The sequence below is a fragment of the Helicoverpa zea genome, chromosome 14 (assembly GCF_022581195.2).
Source record: "Helicoverpa zea isolate HzStark_Cry1AcR chromosome 14, ilHelZeax1.1, whole genome shotgun sequence".
In the NCBI taxonomy this organism is placed as follows: domain Eukaryota; kingdom Metazoa; phylum Arthropoda; class Insecta; order Lepidoptera; family Noctuidae; genus Helicoverpa; species Helicoverpa zea.
In genome coordinates, this window is record NC_061465.1 from 6,024,245 (window position 1) to 6,037,568 (window position 13,324).

The window sequence follows — 13,324 nt, forward strand, 5'->3', positions numbered from 1 at the left end:
GAAATTGGAATCCTTGCATACTAACCTCGATGCCGGGCGTGGGTTACTTAGGTAATAAAAAAATAATTACTTTAAACAGACTTTTTAATTACTTACTGTAAGATCTAGTAGGAAATGATGTAATGTAAAAAATATTTGAACATCTAAATACTAAATCAAATTAAAAAAAAACTCAAAGATATCCATTTAAAATCTACAGCATAAAATACAAAAAATAATACATTTCTCAAACCTTAGATGAACCATCATATTCGCTTGACTGTAAATAAACATTTCAGCTAACAAGCATTCCTCATAAATACCATGTAAATATATTTTAATAAAAAAGCCGCAAGACGGCATCTCCGGCGTTCCACAGTACGACTTATGACAGCTTTAATTAGTTCAGAAGAATGGCGAGCGAGGCTCCGTTTCCTATGCTCGCATGCTTTGTCTACTTCATTAACTCATAAATACCTTACTAACATAATTTATTTTTATTTTAATATCATCTGCCTGTAATATTCTCTCGTCTGCCGTAATGAAAATAAAGTCAAATGTTAATGAAGAAAAAATCACAAGCTTTTGGTGCTCTTTACTTATAAGCTTTGACAAACATTTTATATGTTACTTTTTGTAGCACGGTTCACTTTACATTTGCCTCTCTTATCTAACTCTAACAATTATAATCGCTCCGATGAAGATGAAGAAGTTCAGGGTTAAGTTTAGTGTACGCGTTTGGGCATATCTCCGACTATAATTTGATTACAAAGTATACGTAATTGTGCCAATCTGGCTGTCGCTTCGGTCTAGCGATCACAAGATCTACTGTTGAACATGGGACCCTGACTTCCGACTTACTGCTGACCAAGAGTCCTTGGCTTGAAAAGACCTTGTTATTGGTTTCCAGTAAAAAATTGAGCCTGAATTTTGCATAGTGAAATAGTCACATCTCTTTTTGCAATACTAGCTAATTTAATTTATAGAATCTAACAAGAAATAGATTTTAATTTACATTATTCAATGCTTTTCCCATGTCTTTTTTATTATTCTTTCTGTCGACGAAGATATTTTAATACAAATCTGTCTCCTACACATTTTTAAGATTCATAACTGCCAAGGTTTGTCTAAACAATAATGTTATGGGTATAATTTAGGCGATCACCAAAAATATTTTTAAGACTCTAAGCTGAGCCACCAAATAAAATAAACAACTCCAAAAAAAATAAATTGACTTTATTAAAAGGGCACTAAAGTATATAATATTATGATCCAAAAAAAATAAAATAACATCAGAAAAATCGCAAATCTCGCACAAATATTATTTTTGGTTCCCAAAATGGATTAATGGTCACCAAATTCTATCCAACTAAAAGATTAATATTACTACCAAAATCAAAGTTAGTGACGAAAACGAATCGCTGCAAAACCGACTCCACGTAGTCTTGTCTGCCCTACCCCTAGAGTGCAATTCAAAACCGCGTAGGCGCGGAGGGGCGAGGCCGCCGGAGCCCCGCAGTGCCGGAGCCGTGACAGAAGCCATGCATGTTGCGTGCTTACATTTTACTACTGAGTTACACACAAATTCATATGACAATAAATAAGCGACGTACGTTTGGGAACCCCAGTATATTAATTGGTATTTGGGAAATATTCTAGCGATCGTTAGCTTTTTTAGTCTAACAAAAATGACCAAATTAGGAGTCATGGTATTACATAATTGGTAACATCTAAGTAGTGACAATATATAATATTTGGTCTAAAGTGTATTTTAAAGGCGTCCATATATTTTTTTAGTAGTCAATAATACGAAAAAATGGTTTTACCTAATAATATTTTTGGAAACGTTATTTGGTGACCATTTATCCATTTTGGTAACCGTTTAGAATTTTTTTGGTAGTAAAATAGGTACTTTTTTGGGTGGTGTTCAAACACAAGCCTAATGTTATCGACAGTTCGACGCCAAGGAATTTATTTCCCAGAATTTTCTATTCACCATATTTATATATTTATTTAGTTACTTTTAGTATTAGTTTCTATACTCATAAGCAAAGTACTAACGTACCAAATTATCATATTATTGACCTACGACATGACTCCTCAAAAAGCAAGAACATTTTCCACAAACGGGTGTATTATACCATACTTAGGTACGACAGCTTATGACACAGTACGTATTGTATCCAGCCCGTAGCCGGGAGGTAGACGGGGATACCGGCGCTATCCCTAACATATCCGGACCAAGAACCGGGTAACAGGGAAATTAGCGCGCCATCCGGGTCTGACGTCACTTGAACCGGATCCGATTTTTTGTTGTTTCCTTTTTAGCTGCGAGTGTTTATGAGAACGGTAATGTGCTTGAGGTTTCGTTTATGGAGTGTTACTGAATTGAGATGAGGTCAAGATCCGTTTATTTCTTACGTTTAACACCTAATAAAAACTTCAGAAAACTCTGTGAAAACGGTCCAATCGTTTTCACATTATACAAGCCATCTTATGTACTCCTTATGTGTATTACTCTCTTATGTACTCCTCTGAAGTACTCCCCTTATGTACTCCCCTTATATACTATCTTATGTACTCTCTTACGTACTCTCTTATGTACTATCTTATGTATTATCTTATGTCTCTTATGTACTCTCTTACGTACTCTCTTATGTACTCCTCTGATGTACTCCCCTTATATACTCTCTTATGTACTCCTCTGATGTACTCCCCTTATATACTCCCCTTATATACTCTCTGATGTACTCTCTTATGTACACTCTTACGTACTCTCTTATGTACTCCTCTGATGTACTCCCCTTATATACTCTCTTATGTACTCTCTTATGTACTCTCTTACGTACTCTCTTATGTACTATCTTATGTACGCTCTTATGTACTCTCTTACGTACTCTCTTATATACTCACTTATGTACTCCTCTGATGTACTCCCCTTATATACTCCCCTTATATACTCTCTTATGTACTCTTACGTACTCTCTTATGTACTCTTACGTACTCTCTTATGTACTGTCTTATGTACTCTCTTTTGCACTCCCTTATAAAGAAAAAAACATCGTACAATATTTGTATACATTTTATATACATTTATTTACAATATCTATGTACTCCTCTGATGAACTCCCCTTTTACATATACTCCCCTTAAATACTCTCTTATGTACTCCTCTGATGTACTCCCCTTATATACTCCCCTTATATACTCTCTTATGTACTCTCTTATGTACTCCTCCGATGTACTCCCCTTATATACTTCCCTTATATACTCTCTTATGTACTATCGTACGTACTCTCTTATGTACTCTTACGTACTCTCTTATGTACTCTCTTATGTACTCTCTTACGTACTCTCTTATGTACTCTCTTATGTACTATCTTATGTACTCTCTTATGTACTCTCTTATTTACTCTCTTATGTACTCTCTTATGTACTCCTCTGATGTACTCCCCTTATATTACTCCCCTTATATACTCTCTTATGTACTCTCTTATTTACTCTCTTATGTACTCTCTTATGTACTCTCTTATGTACTCTCTTATGTACTCTCTTATGTACCCTCTTATGTACTCTCTTACGTACTCTCTTATGTACTATCTTATGTACTCTCTTATGTACTCTCTTACGTACTATCTTATAAAAAAAACATCGTACAATATTTATATACACTCGCTACGCTCGTGTTTCAATTTTAGAATCCTTCGCTTGCTCGGTCATCAAAATTAAGCCCGCAGTTAAAAAGCAACTTTGCACTCTTGTGTTAACAAATAACTATTATACCGTAAACAACGTCAAAATTAAGTGTTTGCAGTGATGTGTGCTATACGTACGCAGTTATCATTAAAATAACAAATTTTTCAGTGTTTTGTGAAGCAGATATCTTTTTGTAAAAACGTTTTTCAAATAACACAATCTTTTTAGGGGAGTTGGTTAAAAAACTAATACACATTTAAGTATTGATACTTTTTATAACCAATAACCTCTATTACAAACAGTTACCTTACCTATCTTTAGTTAGATACAGTTATATCACTTAACTATTTTAACTGCCTCGTTGGTCTAGTGGTCGCAAGCGCGGCTGCTGTGCTCGAGGTCTCAGGTTCGACAAACTTTCACAAAGCAGCCCGTAGTCTGGAAGTTGGTGATTGATTCACCCGTGCATCGGAGAGCACGTAAATGTCGTTCCTGCGCCTGATCTCTTTCCGGTCGTGTCGGATTGCCGTCCCATCGGCTTATGAGAGTGGAGGAATAGGGAGTACACCTGTGCAAGCGCAAATGCACGTGCACTATAATATGTCCTGCGCAGCTGGTTGATCTCCTTAAATGAGAACAGCCGCCGTGGCCGAAATCTTCCGTGGACGCCATTATTATTTAGACCGGCAATAATATGCAGTATCACACAGAAATACGCATAAATACTGGATTTACATCTTATCTAGCTGCAACTGGTCTAGCCCTCAATAATCTTGTAAATAAATTCCATTTATTAAGTCCAGGTATTCATTAATGAGATGTTGTATAAAGTCAAGTTCGCACCAATCCTTGGAATAGCTATCGTTTGAGTCAGTTCACCTTCACTGAGCTGTCTGTTACGAATTGTAAATAATTAACTCTAATTACGCTTCGGTTCTGAAAATTCTATTAGTAATAAAATAATTGTGGCTGCAGCTTAATTTTTGTATTAATTCAATTCTTAAAACATGAATATTAAAGATTTGATTTATTTTTATGTTCAAATCTTATGTGATACTTTTATTTATGCATCGTGTTGTTACGATTTTCTATATATCGGGTGTGTCGTTCATAATCATATTAAATGAAATGCGTTAATATACTGGTTAATATGTATATGTCGATTAACACCAAGAAAAAAGAAAAATACGTGAAAATAAAAAAATGCATTTTTCAAACAAAGTAAATAGAACAAAAATGTGCGAAAATTAGAACACCATATAGAAGTCAGTCATTACAAACAGCTGAAATTCTCCCTTGAAAACTGACAGCTGTCAACTGATCAAAACATTCGATACTCCTAACTTTATCTCTGCTTTACACATGATGTTGTAAATTATGAAAACGAAAAATGAGTCCTGTGGCTAAACCACTGAATGGGTTATGTTATTTTTTTTACAATTCGCTATAGAATATCATGAAGTACATGATAGAATTTAATGTGATTATGAACGACACACCTGATATACTTAACATGTGAGTATTGAGAACTTGCATTTAAAAACCTCAGTGTGACATCTTTGTCTTAGAAACATACAGCGTTAGGTACTTATAAAAATCTTTAATCACCTTCTAAGCAACATTTTAACTAATCACTACTTAAAGTCTTAAGTAGTGATAAAATGTTAATTAAGACTTGCTTAAGCAACGTTTATAAGTAAGAATTTTCTTAAACAGCCCTTAAGTATTACTTATTATTTAATTCACGATTATAAGTAAGGCTGATAGATTTTGGAACAATCAAGAACATTAAACCAAACACATTTATTATGTAGGTATTGTATTTGCGGGAGTCAAATATCTGGTAACCAATACCCACCCACTACAATATCCAGTACGTAAATACAACAGCCCACACACGACGCAAGTACTTCATAACTTAGATCAGTTTATATTCATCATTACGCAACAGTGCAAGTCACTGCACGTACACTTGGGTTCAAATAAAGTGCACCGTTTGTTTACTCGGGGAGATTATTTCCTTGCGCACACAGTATCGTCTTACCACGACACACGTAGTTTGAACCCCACTGGAATTACCTACTTGTTCCGCTTTCATTTTACTTTCCTATGTGACGCAGTGCCTGGACCGATAGCCAACTAAGAAAACTGCAATTGGTTCGACGCTCTAACTCAATTGTATACACTCAGGAAGAAGAGGTAACTACGAATTGAGCAAATAAATAAACATGTCGTAAAAACCCCTTTTATTTATGACAAAAGCAACTAAAATGTAAACGATACTCTCTACATAACTGTATTACTGTGTCGAAACCAATAACGCCAAACCAGATCGAGTATACCTAATAATATGTATACTATAGGCTACGTACAAATACTGTGATTAGGACCAGCAAAATTTCCATAAACTAATTCTAAAAGAAGTCTAGCTTTGCCTTAATATTTTAACGCTGCTCTTTCCCAAGCTGAATTCTATCAAAGCCCTCCATAATCCATTTACCTAGGAACACCAATAAGTATCTTAGAAATAGATAGCACTAAGGAACGGTCGACGTTTAACTGGCAGTAAGCCAGCCACCGTAAGAACAGCGCGCTGGCACTACGGGGGTGCCATATGTGATATCATTTAGTTGCCCCACCAGCGCCAACGGTCGGATTCCCACACTATTTTGTTTGCACCGACGTCTCACTGCACCTTCTGTTTACTACTTTAATTGCTTTAGCCATTAATCCCCGTCGTTTGGGCCACGCTCAGGCGCGGAATGTGGGTAATACGCGATAACATGGAAAATATAACGACAATAAATCATTGGCCCGGTCATAAGCGCTTCGTTAAGCGACTAGCTAAGGCGGGTTTCGTAATTTTAAAGGGGAAACTTACTGTGTTGGGTTAAACTAACAAGTCATTATATATATGTTTCGTGTAAGCTCGTGTTCATTAACGAGTCTACTTACTTATATTTTCAGGCTAAATACTTAATGTGTGACTAATCACAACTCCCAAATGGTGTTTATGGAGTTCAACTAATTGAACTCCATAAACACCATTTGGGAGTAGCAAAGTAGTTATATCCAGTATCAGCAAAAACCGGAATTATTAAGAATTAAATTGACCTAGATTATAACTTAGATTCAAGAGATATGAAGTGTAACAACTAGCATAAAACTCAGTAGAGCGGAAAAGATTGCAGATAACTGCTTTTAGACGACAAAGCGAACTACTAACAAACTATTATAAAATTATACTTAATAGTCTACTTTAGTAGTCTTCTTAAATGTTAACCGCTATTACTCCAAACGACAACATTAAATAAAAGAGAAATGAAGTACATATTTTTATATCGCTACATCGTAGATCATTATTGTCCCCTTTTCATATAATTTTCCGTTTCCTCTTTCGAAGCATATTCCGATCTGACATTGCTGTACAGTAATTACTACTTTCGCTGAAATAAGTTGGTATTGCGAGTATTCTGGAAACGATGTTATCAAATGGTCGGAACTCGGATGATTTAAGTTGTGTGTGGTCGTAAACAGTCTCAAGTCCATCCCTGTCGAGATGGTCAGCTGTCGCATTCACAGAGTGTTTTTGCACCTTGGGAAACACCCGTAGTTTCCCTGCGTTACCCCAGCATCCTTACCCCTCGCGTCGCTAAATTGTTTTCTTGCGGCATTTCGGTATTGCACCATTTGCGCTAACGACTATTGGAACGCCTGAAATGCTGCGACTGTGTTACAAACGAGATTTTTAACGTAGAAATGTTAGTTCAGTGCTTTTAAATTAAGAATTTTCTCATTCTCTAACTAGTGTTTGGACTGTGATATAACTAAAAGTATTTTGTAAGCGATTTTCAGATGCTATACAATATGATATTTACAAGTAACATAACATAATTTTATTTATCAATCTCGAAAATGATTTTTAAGAGAAAATCTTGAAACTATTTCATATAAGTTGTGAAAATATACCTACATAAGTATGTAGTTACATCAAATATGCTTCCTATTTTCTCTAAAGCACTTGGACGTTACACACACACACAAATTACAATCTTAAATCACTAACACAAACAAATAATCACAATTATCCAAAATACAACAAATTCACACAGCGAAAGACACAACGATTACGAATTTCATAGAAATATTTTGGTGGCGCCACCACGCGGCGTGCGTCGCAATTAAAGTTTTTGCGTTCCTTCGGGAAGTGCATCCGCAGCACGTGCTCGAGTTATGAGGCGGTCGTGACCGTGGCTGTACCATCGCACTCAACATTCTCTTTAATGTTTACTTGGGAAAACTTCATGAATATTTTCGGATAATTATTGGCTATCTTAAAATATTGTCGATGGACTTCATACGCAATATTGTCGATGAACGTAGGAAATGTTCTCTCTGGCCTTTGATTTTTTATTTATTTCATCAAATTCTTTTCTCGTCAGAGTAAATAGGATCCTTATGTTTTTATTTGACCTTAAAATTGACTCTCGCTCATATTGAATCATAGTCTGTTAATCACAAACTTTAGTGATTGTTTCTAACCGAATGAAAAAAAATGCCTTAACGTTTACGAAATTATAACACTTGAACAACGAAAGACTCGAGATAGCAATAAAATGTTATAAATTCGGAAGTGTAAATAATAGGAAGCAGGGCGGAAGATGTCAAATATAATAAAAAGCGATTTATTTCACGAACCTATAAGTAGCGTCGGACAAAAAGCGAGCGCATCTAGACAAAGAGAGGTTTTTATTGAAGAAACTTAAATTGAACTAGGGAGGGGACATCCCATCATCGGTCTCGTTTATTTGGCCAGCATTTAAGACCCGAGACGTAAGAATTTTTCATAAGTGTCTAGCTAATTAGTGTTGGCACAAATCTTCAAACTCGAAACTTTTAATGACGACGAATGAAAGTTTACACGCTCCTTAAGTTCTACCACTCAGCGCGCACGAATTTTCTTGGCCTCATTAAGAAGTTGCTGTTCAATTTTAAGCGAAGTTGTTGCCATTATTGATAACGATATGTAGCGTTATGTTCGTTAAAAATTACACCGTTCCACGTCCTATTAGTAGATAATAATATTCGAGTAGATCGAGGGATCTCCTCCTCTTCGCCGTGTTCCTAATAACACGGAGTAATGGAGGCATATCAACATCTAAAATAAAAACGAATTTAGATCTCTTTGACGTTGTGCGAGAGCTCTTGCTTGCTCTGGGAAAATGGTATTTATGTGATCAGATTATCTTGACTAAAATATAGAAAGCTAACATGACGCTACATAAAAACATACAAAGTATTTCTGATCTTCTTATGATTTTGTGCTTTTTGTATATTAATGTGTTTTAACATCAATTTAATAACGTCTCACCTCCGATTCACACTCATAATTCAGTGTAAAAGCGTCAAAGATCGAAATGACACATCTTACTGCATTACCAAAGATTAGGATTCTATCTCGTCTGCCCACACTCGTGTAAACGGGCCAATAACGTGTGAAAATATCCCGCGGCACCTCGTGTCAATATCAACGCGATCAAATTCCATTAAGGCGTGCGATCTTCGCTTGAGAACTCTATAAAAGCCGGTGGAATAGCCCCCCATTCCAACTGATTCACGACTACGGAGTTACGTTAATAGGAACGCGCCTGTTCTCAAGCTCACAGCCAGTTTGTACTTCAACATATGCTTACTCACTTACTTAGATCATCAACAAACTTGTATTACGCTAGAATTCAGTTTTCTAATTCACTTACACAGCTCCGTCTAACTTGGACTGTGTAGCTTGGATTTCTAATATATCACTTTACATACTAATGACCTTAACTTAGTAATACTAGGATTTTTAACTGCCTCGTTGGTCTAGCTGTCGCAAGTGTGGCTGCTGAGCACGAGGTCTCGGGTTCGATTCCCGAGTCGGGCCGAAATCGCTTTGTGGGTTTTAGAAGACTTTCACAAAGCAGCCCGAAGCCTGGAAGTTGGTGATTGATTCACCCGTGCATCGGAGAGCACGTAAATGTCGGTCCTGCGCCTGATCTCTTTCCGGTCGTGTCGGATTGCCGTCCCATCGGGCTATGAGAGTGAAGGAATAGGGAGTGCACCTGTGTCTGCGCAAATGCTTGTGCACTATAATATGTCCTGCGCATTTGGCTAATCTCCTTACATGAGAACAGCCGCCGTAGCCGATAATCGGCTAGGAGGACATCATCATCATCATCAATACTAGGATTACGCGTTGTTGCCTAACAAGAAAATTGTTTATTCAAGTGAAAATAAACACCCATATAAAGGTGAGTGCTTTTATTCGGGAACGAATTTATAGTGAAAATTAACCTCATTCAAAATCAGCGTAAATTAAACAAAATTCCGAATTTCGTCAACATAATTTAAATCTGCGATAAATATTTCTTTAGTTTTTAATTAACTTTTGTTAAACAATATGACGTAAATTACAGTATCAAGCGAGATTATTTACGAACCGTGCAAATAATGTGATTTCCCGTGAAATATATCCTCCGATAGCAATTTATCAATCCATTAAGCTTTATTGAGGCGCAACTCGAATTACACGTAATTGATAATATTTTGATAATAGTATTCACTGGTGCACAATCACGTCCCCATTTTATTCCTTGGGGTGGAAGATATTTTGCATATATTTTTTTATCTCCTTAAAAAATAAATATTTAGATAGATACTAAATATTATGAAGTATTCAAAAGTAAACATCAGGTATTCTTCGTGATATCAAATTAAATAACTTAAATAGAAGCCAATGTAAGAAAAACAAACAATTTATGCGCCATTTACGTTGGGGTAAATAAATCACATTATAACGCATTCGGAATCAAAAAGCGTACATAACGCGTAAAAGTCTGAACTTTCTTTTCACATTTCACGTCATATCTCACCGAATAACGACAATGTGTTTACGACCCATAAATTTTCTAATAAACCGTAAAATTCCATTGTTTTATTAGCTTCATTTTTGTCACTAGACGGAATTTTGACGATGTAATGGTGACCTTAGATATATACATTGTTTCAGTACTCTTTTACAAAATCGAATTAAATTCATCTATATACCTCTATACTCCTCTCGTGTATCTCAGCCTCAAACAAAACTTTCTTCCAATCCAATCTTCCTACTTTCTTGTCTAACCTATATTTATCAAAATTCCCAGAAAACCGTTACAAAAACTTGTAAAGCAAAAGTTGTGGCAACGATGACGTAATAAGGTCCTAGATGGCACGCAAATTGAACGTTAAAGTTTCTGCGGTGCGGCAATAGAAAACGTCAGGCAACTCGCAGAAAGGCTATTAATTATGAGAAAGGAAATTGAAACCCCAGTGGAAATGGAAAAGTAATAAAATGCAACAGCGATTGCAAGATGAGTGCTAGTACCGCCCGCTTGCGCCGCCCGAGCCGGTTTCCAACTGGGGCAATCTCGGCGCTCTGCCTTTACATTTTATAAGTACTTAGTTAGCCATCATTTAACGTCGAGCCGCCCGTGGGTTTGTCTGTCTATGCAAATAATAATTTATGAATGTAAAGCGGGACCACTGAACATAAATTCAATGTTTTAATCTGTTTCATCTTCTACAGTCAGGATATGCCTTATGCCACGGCAAGAGCCGATAAGTTGATTTTCAGTTTCAAATGTTGTGGATGGGGTCGTCGAACAGATTCAAAATATTCACGAACATGATGGATTTATTTCCAAGCGTGTCAACTTATGATTCATTTGGTTTCTCTGAACGCACCTGCTTATAATAATAAAAAACGTATAAAAGTCCCCTTAAAATTTATGCGAATCATATTTTCCAGAATTCTAGGCATTTAACACCAAGAACTTTCAAACAAACATTGATAACAATAGACGCGTAAATTCAGAATACACAATGAAAAATTAAACTGCGCGCCAGGTGTGAATAGTCGCGAAACAAAAACAGAGCTCGATTTATGTATTGTCTACCGTAGCTATCAGTGATTCGGTTTAGAATTTTTGCAAACAATGGCGTTCAAAACAAATGAACACCGCCATAGACGATGCGTCGGCGAAATGTTCAATGGGAGCATGGAAGCCATTTATTCGTACGTAGGATGGCGTTTCATTAGCAATTTGTTATCGTCTACCTTCACGGCGGTCTCTTGCGGCCACTGCCCTGTGAACTACCCGACACATTCACGGTGTGATGTACGAGTACTTACCTGAGCATACCCATGCAGGGGCTATATCTTATTTTAATAGAACATGTAAAAGATGTTCGTTAGTTTTAATCTTAGATCACCGATGATCATCAGTCAAGGAGCGTAAATATAAAATTTATATACCTAGGTAAACTAGAATAAAAAATAATGAGCTGAGTCTGCGATACAGATAAGCCCAAAGCGGATAGACATAAGAATAGGCAATAAGTAAGCATACAATATCCATACATAACAAGCAAGATATCGCTGACCTTGTTATAAACCATTGCTATCCGATTTTCCCAACGAAGCTACCTATGTTTAGGAAAAGCTTAAAGAAATCCGAAGACCCGATATAAAGGTTGAACCTAGTAGATCCCTTAATTTTGTCCGCAACAAAAAAACGCTAAATTTCCCAGTTCATGTCTCAATTTATCGCATATTTCATTACGAAGCAAAAAAATAGATACGGACGAACGAAAAGGAATATTTGTAAAAATGTTGTTTTTACGAGCGTGATCCAGGCTGAAATAAACATTATATACGGTATAAACGATTCAGTGATGTAGGAAATACGAAAAACGTTACGCAAATAAAATATTAATGCTACGTTACTAGAACAGCTGTGATTCAGGAATACTGAAAATCTCAGTGACAGAGAATACTGAATATATAATACCTATACAAGGCTTTTGAAATATTTACGTGAAAAAAAAACACACATGACAACTGTATATTTATAACGTATATTTTTATTCTTTTATAATTATGTGGTCACAAAATCGATGATGATATGACAGAAAACAAAATGTGAAGCCATATTGAAAAGCGTCACAAAGTAAAGAAACAAAAGCACATCGCAACATCCTTCAAAGATAATGGCGTCAAACGTTAAACAATAGAGCGCAATTTCTCAAATATAAAAGTCTTGTGAGGATTACTTAAAAGCGTTGTTAAAATTACATCACGTTTCATATTAAATTACAGTACAGAATCGGGTAACAAAGCGACAAGACCGCTCCCTAAGGATGAGCCGACAATTTTCTAGGTCAACCAACACTGCATTTTATTATTTGCTTATTTTATTAAAATCTTTGTCAGGATAATAAATGTTTTAGTGTCGTCCTTGTCGGGTTTAGTTTTTATGATTCGAGGTTGACTTCAGCTAGCTTTTATTTCTCTTGCAATTCCTATAAAATACGTCGACGTCGAGAAGTACGAATGTCTTCCTTCAATCTTATTTATTTATTTTTGAAACGTGTCTTGATTATAGTCGATTAGAAATAAGACTCTTTGAAAATTATCGAATAGTCTATTACTTTAATCGCCAGATTATTGTTAACGTAATTAAATAATTGTTATTTCCTTTGAGATCATGATTTCCGGGAAATATTGTTGCAATAACTGAAGTTGTATATTCCTTCTGTTGTCATTCCGTTCCGAGTCACTGTGACATGA